General features: G+C 38.9%; 1 protein-coding gene across 1 annotated transcript in view; it reads left to right on the forward strand.

The window, feature by feature from the left end:
- The first annotated feature begins 16,981 nt into the window (after positions 1 to 16,981).
- Positions 16,982 to 17,603, forward strand: part of gpc5a (glypican 5a) — a 166,075-nt gene continuing 165,453 nt past the window's right edge. Inside the window, exon 1 of the mRNA XM_064310035.1 lies at positions 16,982 to 17,585. The gene's annotated coding sequence lies outside the window, so the exon portion shown is untranslated. The remainder of the gene's footprint in view (positions 17,586 to 17,603) is intronic.

Consider the following 17,603-nt stretch of genomic DNA (forward strand, 5'->3'; position numbering starts at 1 on the left):
ACTGGGGAAAAAATGAATGCCTACTTTTCATTCTGTGTCCATTTATGTTTACTTCATAAAACCTCATAGAAGATGAGTTTCAAAATATCATATTGTGTGACAGTCAGTACTTGTCAAAAAATTGAGAAAAAAAAATTCTAGACTCACCGGTACCCCAATGAATGCTCCAACTGTTCAACATTTTAATTTTTTGCATTTGTCAGAATGTGTGCACAGATGATTATTCTGTTTCTCTGCATTGGTTACCTGAAGGGAGTCTGGAGGGCACCCGACAGCTACAGACTTCATGAAAATACAATGCATTAAATACCTTTCCTGTTGACAGTTTGTGTAATCATGTAATTATCTGCTATTTCACATGCAATATACAAGGAACAGTGTGGACTGTACTGTCTGCCACCAGGCCTGCAGCAGGTACATTTCCCCCCGTGCGTCTCTGCCAGAGAACTGATGGCAGAGACGCCGCGGCATTGTTTTGCTGATCACTGAATCTCCGAGTCTCCCCCCTGAGGCACTCGATTGGCTGGTTGGGGGGGGGGGGGAGGTGTAATTCAGGGGATTGTCTGTAATTGCACCGGCACTTTACGGCAGAGGCCCTAAAACAGCCGGTCTCCAGAGGTGGGTGCGGAGCGGAGCTGGGTCACGTGACAGGATTAACACTGCCAGAATAAGTACGGAACCTTTATGAGGTGGTCAGACATCAATACTCAAAGTGCAGGTGTGTGTGTGTGTGTGTGTGTGTGCAGGTGGTTTCCCTCCACAGGGTGGTGTGATGTGTCTAGCAGAGTCACACTGCATAGCTGCAGTTCCATGCTTTGCTTGCAGTGTCTTGCTGTCTGCCTGGGCCTGGCTCAGTGTCTTGCTGCTTGCTTGCTTCTCACTTTCAGGTGCTGCTACTGGTTAGTTCCTCTGAGCAATGGGAAGCCGAGAACCTGAGTCTTCCCTTGCCAGTACATAGCCTCTCCATCACCAAGACTCCTGCTGTGCCTCCTTGTGGCAGCTCATGGTAACTGCTGCACCTTGCAGCCCCAGGCTAACCTGCAGCTGATCTCGAAGCCGCAGTGGGCCCCAGAGTGCTGTGCACAGTGCAGACATGACCTGACTCCCACCATCCATTGCCCTACTATCTGGTGGGAAAATCCTTTTTGGATACATGGCTATGGGAGTAAACCCCTAAAGACAAATCCACGTATTAGGCTGACAGCATCAGACTGATGCTCAAACAGACCTCTACAACCCCGTCCTACAGATGATCATTGTGATTTTTCTCCTGCCACTGGAAGATGCAGGGCGGGGCTGATAATACTGTGAGAGTAGGGAATGTGCAGTTCTACCCCTACTTTAATCAGCTTTGCACAGGCTCTTGCCTTCGACTGCTCCCTTGACTCTGTTCTAAAAAAAAAAAAAAAGAAAGTCCCGAAAGAAGACTAAATCTGCTCCTGAGAGATTCTAATGCATGAGTGGGCTCAGAACACCATGTATGGAACAAGGTGATTAGTCAGCACAGAATTGGAAAAGTTCATAGCAATGGGCTCAGGCTTTTAACACTCTGAGTCACTAACAAAATGTTCCAGCTGTAAGACAAGCACAAGACATCTTGGTAACACCCCTACTCTAAGCATTGCCCTCTCCTGGACTGTCCATCATGCTGTCCGCCAGGTGGATCTCAAGCAGGTGCTGATCACAAGGACCATGCATGTTGCTGACCGCTAGACTGGTCACCGCATGATCAGAGCTAAACTCAGACTGCAGATCCACCCTTCCCACCCGAAACAAGCCCCCAACAAGAGGCTCAACTGTTCTGCCCTCAACTCATAAGACATGATTAATTTACTTCTTCTTGAGAAAAAAATCTCTCTGCCATCCCCAAAAACTTGATGTTGAGACTGAGTTGTCACAACTGCACTCAGCCATTCACAAGGGTGCTGAAGAAGCAATTGTGAAAACAGAAAAACACAAAGACTGGTTGGTCCTTTACTATATTATTAATATGTACCATCAGGCTGGAGCCTATCCCAGCATACATTGGGCAAATACAGTCTGGAAAGGTTAATAATCAATCACAGGGCATACACACCATTCACTCACATACTCATAGCTATAGTTCCCAGTTAGCCTAACCTGCATATCCTTGGACTGTGCAAAGAAACCGGAGTACCCAGATGGAAACCCACATAAGAACACACAAACACAGAGGTCCCAGGTGGGATTAGATCCCAGGACCTTTTTACTGTAAGATGACTGTGCTATCCACTGCACCACCATGCTGCCCTTCTAGCACCATAATGATAAAGGGTGTCAGTATTGCCAATATGATCAAAGCTTTTGGTTAAGTTCAGGGTTTCTGAGTTTGGTTAATTTTAATTAATTTACTGTTTTTTAAAATGTCTACATACATATTTGAAAAAGGTTTTTTAATTTATTATTTCATTATGTGTCCTTAAAGGCCTTTTCAAATTTTCTGGTAAACTATAAAGGGAAATGAGCGCAGTTAAGCATCCATTTAAAACCTGCCAGAGGAACTCAATCTCTGCGGTTGCCTGAGAAGTGTTATGTTGCTGCTGTGAATTTCTTTAAGCTAATCTTGTAAAAATAAAAAAATTAAAAGTACAAAACATGAAACTAAAAACTCACAAGAGCACCATGCCATGTCAAATCAAAATTGGAACCCACCTTAAAATGTTTAAATATTGAATATAACATGAACTGTGCGTGTGTGTGTTTGTGTGTGCATGTGTGTGTGCGTGTGTGTGCATGTGTGTGTTTATAACAAGCATGAGATCAGATCAGGAGTGCAGTTCATCTTTTATATTATGTTGAAAGGTTTAATTATTTAATTTAACCGATAAGACCTATTCATCTTTGTTTAGTAGTCACTACACTATCAGCAGTAGGGTTAAGTTGATGAGTAAGTTCATTAACCTCAGACTGGGTCAGACCCCAGCCTTTAGTTGGACACCGACTCTTCTATGCATGACTTCTGCGTGTTCTCCATCAGCGTTGTGCATTCAGCTCGTATTGGGAACAGGAGCATGCTGGGATACAGCAGCCAGGGCACCAGAGGAGGAAGTTCAAGTCCAGCATATCCCCGTGTTGCTTATGGTGTTCAGGAGCTTTCTGGCATGACCTTGATTGCCTGAGCCACTCAGCTGTGAATTGCAGGTTGTTTCATGGTTCATTGTTTCAAGTTGTCTGGTCACCTGGGTTCATTGCTGTCAGTGCTAAAAGTGCATCTTTTAGGTTAAACAGTGTGTGGAAAATTATGCTGCTGTGCATTTTTTTTAAATTTATGTACACTAATAAATACATTTTGAAGTGGGCGAGACTTAATAATATCCTGTGTATTTCTGCCCTTGCAGCAAGAAAAACAAAAAAAATTCCACTTTCCATGAGTCATAGTAATTATTTCTAATCATCAATCAAGTAGTTCAATTTTAACATAAACAACACACACCTTTATTCTAAGGGAGACATTTAATAATGGCCCAGATATTGCACTGATTAAAGAAAATTAAAATGGCCTGTAACATTTTTTTTTTTTTCATTTTAACAATGTATATGGAATCTGATGGTTGATTGATTCATTGAGAACAAATTTGTGCATTTTGTATTTAACTTGATCCTGTGATCAGAGCCACAAACACAATGCTGATGTTCACTTCTCATAAGCACTAGGGTCTAATGAATACCAGAACCCTGGCCTTCACAGGCACAAACACACACAGACACATTCTCATCTGCTCGCACGCCACACACACACACACACTCTCACTCCCCGTCTCCAATCAGTATTGCATCATTTGCCTGTGCCTCTTTTATTTCCTTCTGCAGACACTCTTAACAAAGGTGACTTACACAGCTAATATTCTTTTACAGGCAATCCATTTCTACAGCTGGATATTTACTGAAGCAGTCAGGTTAAGTATTGTGCTCAAGGATGTATTAGCACATCTTAACCTGGGACCTGTACTTACATCTTTGGAGCGGTGAACCCAGTTCTCTAACGACTATGCTACTCTTCTCACCCTCCTTCTACCCCCCCTCTTTCCACCTGCTCAGATAAGAGTCCCACAGACCCCTCCATTAACATCGAGATGAAATACCCAGCCATCAACCCTTGCATCTTTCTCCCTTTCTCTGAAAGCTAAATTAAATTTGACTTGGCTCTGACTGAAGTGTGTTCTACATCACCCTATTGATTCGCCTCTGTTCTGCTATAATTACCTGAGCGTCAGGACTGCCTCCTGCCTTCAGCCTCCCCTTATTCCTCATTTTCATGACAACACGCATAGGTTCTACCATGTTGAATTCTCCAATTAGTTAGAATGATAATGGTTTTCAGAAAGTGGCAATGTTATCTTCTGTTAAACATACTTTGTTATGTAAATGCCATCTAGTGATGTACTAAGAAAATAAGTGCAAATATTTATAGTGAAAGTAGTAAACAAATGAGTATACATAACTAAAATATTAAGTAAATCAAGTATTAGGTTAATTAGTACTAATTGTAAAAAGAATTATGACAGTATATGGTCCTTCACTTCAAAGGTAATATGTAAATTATTTAATCACATTTTCCAGAGGGTGGCTGTAAGATCCCATGAAAAGCCTTTTTATTCTGTAACTGTCTTCTACTAGTCTTCTAAAGTACTAAAAAAATAATAAATCTGAGTGTAAAATATTTAGCATTTCAAATATTAAGCAAATTGTTAAAGGACCATTATACAAAGAAATATGTATGACCCATTCAATGGTAATAAGCAAATTATTTTAAGTGTCAAGTGTAGGGCTAAAGGTAACCAGTAAAGTAGATGGCCTAGTGATGGGATGGATCTATAAATTGTGATCTGGAATTCCACATTGGAGAAACCTTGTCAAGAAAAATAATTCAGGTTGTTCAGTATGTATCCAAAAATTGACTAGTTGATACAATGTCAGCCAACTGATCCAAGTGACAGTATTTTCATATATACATTAATACAGGTGTTGATTCTGTTAATCTTGACAACTGTAGCCACACACACACACACACAGAGTAGAAAAATGCTTCCCTGGCTTCCAAAATGCATGCTGTTATTTATTTTCACCACTAGATGTCAGGAAAGATTAAAAGTAGTGTAGTCGTGTTGGCTCCATTTCCAAGATATTTCGAGTTTCAAACAAAAATATTTTGTTCACGTCAAACACACTAAATTCTATTTTTGATTAGTTTTAGACACACACATGCATACATACACAACTATACACACATACAAATAAAGTCTATCCATAAAATGCTATGAATGGGGACAGCTATATTTTTACACAAAAATAAAGTACTTTTTCATTCCCGAATTAAAAAAGCATATTGTACATTCTACAAATAAGCATATAAATGTATTCCTTTACAGTAAGAATTGCAACTGACAAAGTCAAATACTGCCTTGATTTGAATAAACTTATTAATTTCATATGTACTTTATAATTCATTTGCAACACAATGCCCCTGCACATAACTAACATGAAATGGCTTTCTCACTCCCCTAGCTCTCTCTCTCTCTCTCTCTCTCTCTCCCTCCCTCTTGCAAAGGCTCTCAGGCAGTGTGTAACAGCTGTGCTGCTGACCACCGTATTGATATATTTGCGGAACACACACCAACATGGAGGACCAATTGTGAAAAACATAAATTCTCCTTCATTGGGATTGAGACTGCTTCAGGCCCAGGAGGAGCGGGTGACCTTGTCTCCCCCCTGGTCTGTCTAGTGGAGAGATTACCCCACACTTAAAGAAGCCACTTACTACTATGGAAATGCTTTGGAGTTGCAATTTAAATGACAACAAAATCTTATGAAAGTGAAAGCAATATTTTTATGATATCAGCTCTCCTGCTCTCTTTTTCTCTCACGCTGTCTGTATCTAAATATTAAATATACTTGAGTTTTGTAAATACTCATTTACAAAAGTGTCATTTAATGAGGAACATAGAAATATGTTCAATAACTGTTATTGGGACAACTATGAACTAAGCTTGTAATAAAAAATGTAAAGAATCATTTTTAATGAATAACATTTAATTTGTAAATTATTAACATTCGTCCATAAATTCATTGCACCCTTAGATATATGCATCTCTTTTCTAAGATATCAGCCTTGCTGTAAGGGCTTTTTTCACTCTTTGAGTCTGTGCTCAACAGTGGGATAAATCCACATTACAATTGCCATGTTGAGTGAACTGTCCATTTCATGAGGCGTCATTGTCATTCTCCAGTGAGGTGCCTGGGTGTCATTGTTCACGTGATATGTGTAGGCTAGTTTGTGCTCCTGCACCCTGCCAAAGAAAAGGTGGAAATGTTTTTATTTGTAACATAACTTTGTACATTACCAAGTTTGGCTGAAGATGTAGTTCATTTGTTTAAATGTTTATGTTTAAGCACTGTAATTACAAAAATCATAGTATGAACATTTCTATTTATTTGTGGTTCTATCACACTGTTTAGACATTTGAGACATTTATTCTGAAATGTATCAAAAGAGCATACTTTGTCATGCAAAATTACAGCTGTGGTGAGAAGTCATTATGGGTTGTGGATTGATTTTGTTATCAGGTGATAATGAGATCAGTAAGCTTATCAGCAGAAATGATAATGTGCTGTGTCACTGACATAAACATCATATTTAGCTGAGTAAAGCAAAGATTCTGTCAATAACTACAAGAAGAGAGGACAGGCCTGCCAACATGCTCATTTAGCAGCAGAACCAATCCAAGTCTCATTTTCTAAATGTTCAGCTCTATAATTCGCTGAGGGTTTCCTCATTAGCAGAGGCCATTAGATAATTAGGTAACCTGAGGGGTAGAGAGAATTCAAGCAAGCACAGTGGAAAGTTTTATATTTTCACATTTTCAGGCTACTGAGTTATGAGAACACAATTAGTTCCCTCCTCTTGCGATTTGGTTTGAGAACAATAACTTTATCTCTACTTGTGAAGGGATTTTGTAGGAAATGCTAATAATGAACACAACTGGCAAGACATCGGGACTAGATTTACTCCAAACTCTGATCCATCCATGAATAATAAACATGAGAATGGACGCTAATTTTGAACTCTTTTCTTGGCTGAGGGATATATGTTCTTGTCCAAAACACTTGTCGAGGGAATACACCAGGTGGTCTGCTACATGCTACATTTATGACAGGTGATATACTGCAACAAGGAATAGAAGCAATTAGTGACTGGAAGCGGTGTTCTTTCTGCCAAACAGTTTCCCCAGTTTCTGCGGAGTCTACAGAGTGCATTCAGACGTTCCTCAGTGAGCATTTTTGGTGAGGGTATGTGGTGTTAAAGAAGGTGGAGGGGGTGGGGATGGGGGTGTGGCTTATGCGTGGTGACCGCCAGAGAGCAATCCCTCACTCGCAGTCAACAGCTCTCCATGGCAAACCCAAACCTGAAGGTCAAAATCTCATAGACTGAGGGCAATCAGGACAACCCCGGAGCAGATGGAGGGAATTTGGTCAGTCTGGCAAGGAGAGTTAGGATTGGCTGGGTCAGCAGCTGCGGAGCATCCTGTCAGCCAATAGGTTCCATGCTCCACAGAGAATGAATATACACTCAGTGACCTTTCACATCTAGGTCCAGACATTGGGTCCTCTTATATACGCTGATAACTATATAGGTCAGTTTACAGAGATCGGCCCTGCTGATAACTCCAGTTTAACCAGTTAGAGCTGTGTTTTTGACACTTTTAGCTGATCAACCAGCTGATCAACGGCTAACCAGCTTATCAAGCCAGCTAGTTCACCAGTTTACCCACCAGCTAACTCTACCTGCTTAACCAGCTTTGACCAGCTTTGTCCAGCTAGCGATCAGCTTTGACCAACCACACACAAGCTACAACCAGCTAGAAGTGTCGAAAACACGGCTTAAATTATTTTAAACCTTTTTAAAATCCCACCTAGTCTTTGCTGCAATTTTCAACAGAGTACATTTTTTTATTAATTCATTTATTTAAGATGGGTTAGCTGAATTGGCTGAGTGCTTTATGAGCAAGTCTTCAGAATTTAAAGAGTACATAGGTGGCCTTTCAGGTTACTTTAAGATAAATAATTATTTTTGCTTTCAGAGGGTGGCCCATAATAACTTTCATTTATAAGCTCAAACAAAAACTTCTGGTTTCAGGGTAATGTTGAAATATTTTGTCATAACTATGCTGCTACAGGTTGGACTGAATAATTGATATGTATCTATTAATATCCTCCACACATAATTTCTAGGACACTTTTGGGTCCATACATTCTGGTCATAGTACTGCTTATAGCATAATGCAGAACAGCTTCACCTATACAGGGGGATTCGCCCCTACAATTAACTCCATTTTCAATCGCATATTTCATCTTTAAAATGTTTGTTTGATTCTAATGGGTGATGTCTCTCTCTCATTCTTTTACAGTGGCAATAGTGTCCACTCAAGTACACAAGATGGCTCTGTAGAAAAGTCCACCCACATTTGATTATTTTATTTTTATTTTTTGCTTTGTCCCATGGTTATATATTTTTTATACTTATAATTGGTTTTAATATCATTGTGATGTTTGTGATCTGATAATCTCTGCAAAAACTGCATCATTACAGGATTTTTTTTTTTTCTTCTGGCTTGGCATATAATCTAACTAAAGCACAGTTGAATCTTTTTGTGAACAATACATTGCTCACAAGAAGACCTGAAAGGTTGCACTATAAGTTAGACTATACATAGAATCAGACAAAAGGTAAAAGGCAGAGGTGGTGAAAAGGGTGGTATTTGAAGAAAAGAACATTGAAGCACTTTTGCAGATATAAATATTACAGCTTTTTCTCTCTCCTGCACTCTCTGTCAGGTCAACGTATTTAATATTTGCTCTCTGAGACATTAAACTTCTTGTACTCTCATTCTACTACCATTTTATTTTTTATAACAGCTATTTATCTATTAAAGGAGAGGGTTTAAATCAAACTTGCACCTATGGAAGTAGGTTCCAATATATAGGTGCAAGTTTTCCATATCTCTGCCTTAATGTTCAGCAAGTCGCAAGCCACTGCTCTCTTCTTATGTGTGATTCGCTGATGAAAAGACTGGGGCTGGATGGGGTCAAAGGTTGCGACCCCATGTCAGGCGGCAAGACAATTCCAGGCCTCAAAGGAAAAAAATTCTGGCCCCTTTGTGGGCGGAGTTTCAGTAACTGCCATTTTAAAAGAGCTGATGGCAAGGTTAAACCAGCAAAAAACTTTTCTCAAATATTACATGGTGAATGCATGAGTGCTTACACCAACCAGTCTTCCAGCCCCTGTTATTTGTTAAAAGAAGAAAGTTTCATGAGTGCAGTAAAAATTGAAATTGGGGAAAATACAGTTTCCAACCATAAGAACAAGGTGCTCATTCTGTTGCAAAGGTATTTGACCTGGAAGAAAACCAGAGAAGAGAAGGCTTAATGTATCTACATTCAAAAAAGACATTTAAAATAGCTTTTTCATCCCAAAACAATCCAAGGCACCCTTGAGTGGTGATTGCAAGGGTTTCAAATCAACGCATTAAAATATTTTTTAAAAAATTTCTTTGACTCTTTCTGTAATTTTGTGTCAAATGCTATTGTCTCTTTACACATCTGTTAATAGGCCAGTTTAGTCTTTTTCATTAATTCTCCAGAGGAAGGGCACAAAAAAAGTGTTTGAATCCCATAATCTTTCCTCTCCCCCTTTCTCTTCTGAGAACTTGGAAGTGCCCCTTTGTCTGTGAGGCGCAGGGGTCAGGGAGTTCATGGAGGAGGAGTCTTTCAGCCACATCCGACCGCCATGATTGTGGGAGTCCCATGCATTATTTCTGAGAGAGAGAGACTTGTCTAATTTATTCTCTAATTTTTCCTACTTGTGTAATTTATTTATTGTGCAATTTATCCTTTTTAAAATGTAATTAGTCTTTTGTCAGTCCTTCTGGAACACAGTCACATTTACAAATCAACAGTCAGTTTACTTGAGACAGAAAGAAAATATCACCTGCTTTAACATTTATTAAAGCAAGGGCCAAATTTATCAATCACTGGTTACTGAAATTCCGTAACAAACAGAAGTTTTTGGATACATATATAACTTTTCTAATAAATATTAAGAACTTTAATAAAATAATGGAAGAAAATCTTTCAGAAACAGTATTCACATTCCACAAGAATAAACACATGAATGCATATGCTCTTGAAACTCTCCAACACTGGTTCATATGATTAGTTGATTTATTCATATGCCTTTATTATTTACAAGAGAATCATTAAATCAATCACAGAAAACTGGAGGGCTTAAATCCTTACAGATGCATGGGAATCATTATCCGGTAGAGCAAATCATTCAGCAAAGCAATGATTGCCTTGCGGAATGCATTGATATCAGGTATGTCATCGTTCAAGTTTTGGAAAATTTGTAAATTTACTATGTCTTAATTAAAAACTGCATCTGCACCTATAAGACGCAGTCATCGTCCTTTTTGTTCTGATTGCAGCATTTGGTTTTCAAGGTGGTTCAAATCCAAAAGGATTAAATGATATTAATAAAAAAAAAAAACAAGACACAAATAACATACACAAAATATATTTTACATGGATTTATTTTGTTTCTTTATTCATTTGCTTTCAATTTATTTTTATTGTAAATTGTTTTGAATATAAATGTTGGCTAAATTAATCAAATGGACTGGGTGACCAGCAATCACCAAATTGAACCAGTCAACGCATTTTAAAATATTTTGTGAACAAATACTGTCTCTTTGACTCTAAGGTGAAAGATTGTTGGAAGATTTGTATCATTATGGATATCTAATCTCTCAGTAACAAAAAGTATTGGACACATGAAACATTTTGATGTCCTAATGTCACATTCCCCATGCATTTTGGGTTTGGTTGCTGGGGTGTGGACATGCTAACCAGACAGCTGAATATGTTTCTCAGGATAGCTGTTCATGCTCACAGTCTAGATGATTCTAAGACTTTGTTTATTTTGAATATTTACAAAAATACATATTTTCTGAATGTAGGCCTATATGTATGCAATAATACAGAAATATAACATATGCACAGGACTATGTTAGACATCAAATACTCATGAAAAGAACTTCACTAAACTTCATTAAAATGTTTTGGACATTGAGGTTATTTCAAAGTATGATACTTTGTAATAAAATATAGCATGAATGTGAGGGGTTCATGGTTCCAAACTGTACAATCACAATCCAGTTCTCCTTGAGAACGAACGAGCACAAAAATATGTCAGTTATGAATACCAAACATTGCAGACAAACAGACAGACAGACAGACAAATAGATAGATAGATAGATAGATAGATAGATAGATAGATAGATAGATAGATAGATAGATAGATAGATAGATAGATAGATAGATAGATAATAGTATAGAAGAATATGATGTAAGCTTTAAATATATATTATAAACAATATCTAAAATAGAATAATTCTTCAAATGATAACTATCTAAATTTTCAATTTAGTCAGCAATGCCTTTAGAAGTGTACAGCACTTCAGAACTTGGATGAACAGTAACTGTAGTAAATAAAATTATGTTAATAACCCTTGATTCATATTGAGTTTGAACTCTAAGAAACAAGATGTGGTATTTATTTCAGAGTTTGCAAGCAATGTAATTTGTTGTGATGAATTACTGCATTAAATATTTGTTTAAAATTTTATTTTAGAGTTTAAAACAATTATAAAAATATACCCAGTGAATGTTAATCTTAAAGGTACAGATGAGATAAGGTAAGATAAGAGTAGCAGTGTTGCCATATTGGCAAACTTAAAATTACTGTGATTCAATTTATTACAATAACACAATCTGGTATAATTCAAACTATTATAAACTGCTTTGTAAGTGATTAAAATGATTTGTTATTATATGTTATTCATTACATATGTAAAAAGATACATTATATATTACAATATAATATTATTTGGTGCGCAACAACTAATAATTTTAATTATGATCAATAATAATAATAATAATAATCATAACAATAATAATAATAATAATAAGAAGAAGAATTTTAATAATAATAATAATAATAATAATAATAATAATAATAATAATAATAATAAGAAGAAGACGAAGAAGCATGATGATGATGATGATGATGATGATGATGAAGATCGTACCTTCACGTTTCAATGAAATTTCACTAGAATTGTAGTTTTGTTTTCCATTTTAATAGTTCGTTCAATAAGAATGACATGCACACTTAACATGCCGTAATTCGAAACACAAGGGTTTCACTCTGTCTTTTCCGTTTTGTCCATACAGATAAAACTTTATTTACTTAGAATGCATCAAATCGCTCTCATAGTTTCTTATCCCTGCAAAATACAACTACAGAAGGCTACCTTAATTACGGGGTGCTCACATACTGTTTACGAATGATGACGACTATTGAGGGAGCACGGGATTGCCTGTCTACAATTGTCTTTACTTTTATTATCTAGCTAACTGTTTGGATTGGTGGACGGTGACGATCGGAAGTAGTTTATTTATGCTAATGAAGGAGTTGGGCTGTAGATATTTACGTTCAACGGGAGCCGCCCTTCATTCACCCACATGGTCCAAAGCGGGAGCGTTCGCGCCTCTTTCGATTTTTTTATTACAATACACAAAACCAGCGGAAGAAAAATACAAGAACACACTGGTGCGACCTTTGTTGTGTAGTCTGAAATTAATGCAGGTATAAGTTTAGGTTTTAGTTTCGCAAATTTGCCCGGAGCTGTAACAGTAAATGGTAAGTCTGTGTGCAAGTGGGTGAAGATGGTGGATTTCACTGGTGAGTGTCTTTACTACGCGCATGTTATTGACAAGGAACCTGTTGTTGGCTTTTCCGAGGCATGGGGAAGTGAAAATCGAGCCAGATTTATTAACAAAAGTATAGTTAGGTCGCTCTTAATGGTTAATTTCGCGGTGATAATCTTCGTAATGTTCACTTTTGAAATAAAAACATTGTAGTAAGAAGCGCATGGCAGCGCTGTCCTCCTCCATAGTTACTAGAATGAGGGAGATTTGAAAAGCGTGCTGCTGTTCTGTAGCTAGCTACATCTCTGCAGTGCACCTATTGCTCTATTAAGGCATACAACGTATGTTGATGTACGCGACTTGTGAAGCTCGGCGTCAAATTTTTAAAATGTCTTGTCGGAGAAGTATTTTAGTTTGAACCTTGTGTGAAAAGTTAGTTTTAAGGGTTCCGTTCTGTGTGCAGTGGCGTGTGAGTTAAAGTGCCTCCAGAACAAAGCAGTAGCACATGGGGCGCCTGCAGGCCGCGCGCTAGCAGGTAGCTAACATTAGCCATCTAGCAAGTTATTAAAAAGGGAACTCTGGCTCGGAGGTCATACCAAATATTCCCAAATTGGCTTTTATTTGCCTTAAATTTTCTATTCAATTTGATTTTGTTTATTTAATAATTAAGAAGAGTGAATTGCATAAATGTAGACAATGCGCAAAGAATCAAAGGCCGGTTGGTAGTTGGCTACCTAGCTAGCTTGTTCATAGGCGAGCTATGTAAAGTGCTAGCCTTGGTTTTATGAGGCATAGCTAGTTTGCCGTCTCGGCAACGGTCGTATAAGTGTTGCTGTTTGTTTAAAAGTTAAACGGTAATGGCATTGTAAGACATGCTGAGAATCACATTAATGTGTAGTTGAAGCTAATATTTCATGGGCCGTTTCACTCACCAGCTAGCTAACATTAGCAGTGCATGCTTTGTACGGTTGAGACTAGACTACCGACAGGGAATAGCCAGGCTAGCTGTATAGTCCGCGTGGTTTGCGGAAATGTGTTAAAATGTATACTGTGTAACGTCTTAACACTAAAACATACTGTGGAATCATGCGGTCTTTTTGTTAATGTAGACTTCGCCTTTCAGAAGATTGTTTTGTTACGAAATGCTATGATTTGTGGACACGGCGGCGCCATGTTAGTGCGTTAGTGGGGGAGGGGTGAACGAGGTTGTTTCAGATAAGTGCGCAGGCGCATGTCTCATTGACAACGCGGGCCGCAAGCTGCGCAATTCATTCACGGTTTAAATCCATGGGTTGAACTTGCGGGGCGACTCCTTAGTGTGTCGGTTTACTGGAGGACAGCATATTGCATTATTTTAGAAAAACGTATTTGAAATCGTAGTTCCTCTGAGTGAATTGGCTAACGTTAGCAAACTAGCTGTATAACGTTAACTGATACCATGATCCTTAGCCTCATGGTGAAACATGCTGTTCTTACCGACGCCCATAGAAATCTTGCATGTGAAATCGGCACACGCATGCCGCTACACACGTGTTCAGTTAGAAAGCGCGCTAGCTTCTCAGCTATAGTGACTTGTGTGATCAGTCATTAGAGCACGTGAACAACCCCCCCCCCCCCCCAATCAGCGCCACTTTAGGTTGACATGAGAATGTTGCTGTGGTAAGTAGCTAGATGCAGCGGATGAAATGCACAAACAAGCCTGGGTAACGTCTGTGACATGTGCATTTTAAGTAACGTTAAAGGTTTTATTTTTTTAATGCATGTCCAATGCAATAATAAGCAGGGTGAACTAAAGTTGTTCAAGCACAAATGCACATCTCCACCAATGTGTTAAGAACCTGTAGATTTGGATTTTGTGCAGGTTAACAAAGGACATAACTAAGCCTTGTATTGCATGTTGTGCGCTCTGATTTGGGGATTTATACACAAGCTCTTTGTGGGGGGATTGAGTGTTGGTTAAACATTCTGTATCTATGAAGAATTGCGAGTGATCTGCTGGTTTTCCAAACTTTGTTTATGAATGCGTGTATGACGATGTTCTGCCTCTTTCCAGAAAATTCTTGGGTGAAGATCCTTCTTCAGACTCCAGACCAGTCAGTATAGTGTCAAAGTGCTTACAGTGCAGGTAGTACTATGGAATATCTACTGCAGTGAAGGCACTTCTAGCTCTCTACTGACAACAGTGACCTGCCCTCGGGGGAAACGCTCGATGCTGGCTTTGGCTACTGCTTGTGCTAAGGTGCATCTAGTGCAGATAGCGATGTAGACTAGCACCTACTGCCCTAAGTGCTCCTTCTGGCATAAGGGCTGTGACTTGCATCTGGTATGACGAGAGGACCATTAAAAATGTACATTTTTAAAATGAATTAATTTTTTTTTTTTTTTTTGCAGTTCTCTGCTAGTTTTGCATAGTTGCACTACAAGAAAAATTGAGTTGTGCAAATCTATGCAAAACTGATGGTGGTCTGCTTTTGTCTCCATTGTTCCCACCCCCATAAACTTGAGCTTTTATGTTTTGTTTTTTTTTCCCTCCTCTGTTTGGGGAATGTGTTTGTCAGAATATTTGTGAAATCGTGTTTGATGCTGTGTGCTCCATGTCAAACTGGTGTTCACTGGACACGTTTGAGCAGTATTAAAGTGCTGATAGTGCAGGTAGTTTTTGGTCATCTACTGCAGTATGAGCACTTGAAGTACTTCTAGACAAGGGCGCCAGAGAGGACTGGACCGGATCGGCGCGGCCTGGCGGTTTTGGCATTTCAGCGGCTGGTCCGTGGTCAGTTTTGCTGGTTTGCATTCCGCTGTACTTATGTTGCTGTGCAAATCCATGCAAAACTGACCACGGCGGCAAATCTCTCCCACAGAGCCCGACTGGCCCTTTCTTTGCAGGTGGGGATGGGTAGCAATGCTGTTTTCTGGAGAGGTATTGCACTTGTCCCGGCCTGTTGAGGACTGAGGGAATTGGTCTTCCGTCAAAATGTTTTCACCCCTTCAGAGTTTAGCGGCGATCTCAGAATGACCGAACATACATGTTGTGGAACATGGATTCAGGTTGTGCTGGTAATTTTGCTATGTGAGTGTAACTATCAAATGTGGTCTTGTTACATTATTTTGACAAATAAAATGGTTTATTGCTGAACATTGACTCATTTGAAATTGTTTACAGTGTACAAAATTGTGAGTGAGAAATTACAGGTTGCCTTTTAAATGTAGGTGCATAGTGTTTTTTTTAATATACAGTAGCTGGGCAAGTATTTAATAGCAATTTGCTGTTGAATAGGTTTAGTAGTTCAGTGTGCATTCAGATCCTTCTCAATGTGCAACTGTGAGTGGTAAATGCAGTTAGGATTTATTATATCTTGACATGTGTGTAAGCACCACTCAGGATAATTAGATCTTCAGCGTAGGAAGTGTTATTGCTAAACATGGGGAAATCATGCATTGAGAGCATGATGCATTGTCTGCATTAAGCTCAGAATGAGTAATGGGCTCCAAAGCCTGTGAAATTTATTGGTTCAATCTTTTGAGCTTGGTTAATTTGTACAGACCCAAGTAAAAAAAAAAAAATGAATAAATGTAATTTTTGTTCAAAAGTGGAATTTTCGAGTGTTAGCAATTAAATTGTTGGACAAGGGCATTGTCCCACCTGGGCATCAAACTGCCCGTAGAATGCCGTTAGGGTAGAGATTTTTTAGTTGAAGCACAATTACTAAATACACTGTTTTAGTTGACCGAAGTGCTGAAAAAAATGTAGTACACCCTGTTTGCTTCAATAGCAAGAAGTGCGTAGAATCGAATTTAGATTGTATACGTTTTTGTTGTATTAGCCAAAGCTGATGTCATGATTTGCTTTTTTTAGTACCCTTCTGGGGGTCACGCGGTGTGCTGGTTTGTATTTTTACCTTATAATCACCGACACGTTCAAACTCACTACGTGTGGTGACGGTGTAAATAAACCGGTGTAATTAAGTGCTGAGAAAACGAAAATTGGCAAACCCTGAAGTCCTAAAAGGAGCTCGTTGCAGTCGCCCTGGTGTATGCTGCAGTATGTCGTTTCCCGGGATCTTCGATTGGGTTAAGTCGGGGCTGCGCAGTCCTGTTCCTGGAGATCTACCGTCCTGTAAATTTTCCTTTCACATCTAATTTGGCATACCTGATTCTACTTGGATCAATGAGACCGAGCTGTTGAATGAGGTGTGCTTTGCTTTGTCAGTTTTGGAGTGAAAACCTACAGGATGGTAGATCTCCAGGAACAGGGCTTGGGCAGCCCTGGCTTAAGTCAGGGAGAGAATTCGTGCCATTTCCCTCTATCACTCCACACTGCAACAACAATTTCCAGATTTCACTTTGCCAGTGGTGCAGACAAGTGCTTGGTTACATGTCCAGACTGGACGGTTTTCGTTTTTCTTTAAAATGAGCACGCCATCTCGAATCTAATAAACGAGAAGGGGTGAGAAAACGAGGCGTAAAAAATGGCGTAAAACTCGCTGTACAACAATCAAACTATCCACAGGCCGAACGTCTATGTTCCTAATGTAGGCTTCGCCTAATAAAAGTATTTTTCATGGCAACTGCAGAACTGAATAGGCATAATTTCATGTGGAAATTGCTCGATTATGAATAATTATTCCGTGCTAGTTTCCTTATGGCGCTTCTGACAGAAAGGCCAGGTAACGTTTTCAAGTCAGTATGAACTGGAAATAGCTGCTGTGATTCTTAATGTATCTATAATTAAAGAGTCACAAGAGAATCGAATTGGTGGCGAACAATTCATTTCAGTCCCACGCAGACAAGGACCGAACGTAGGCCTACAAATCTAA

Source organism: Anguilla rostrata, chromosome 15 (assembly GCF_018555375.3).
Source record: "Anguilla rostrata isolate EN2019 chromosome 15, ASM1855537v3, whole genome shotgun sequence".
In the NCBI taxonomy this organism is placed as follows: Eukaryota; Metazoa; Chordata; class Actinopteri; order Anguilliformes; family Anguillidae; genus Anguilla; species Anguilla rostrata.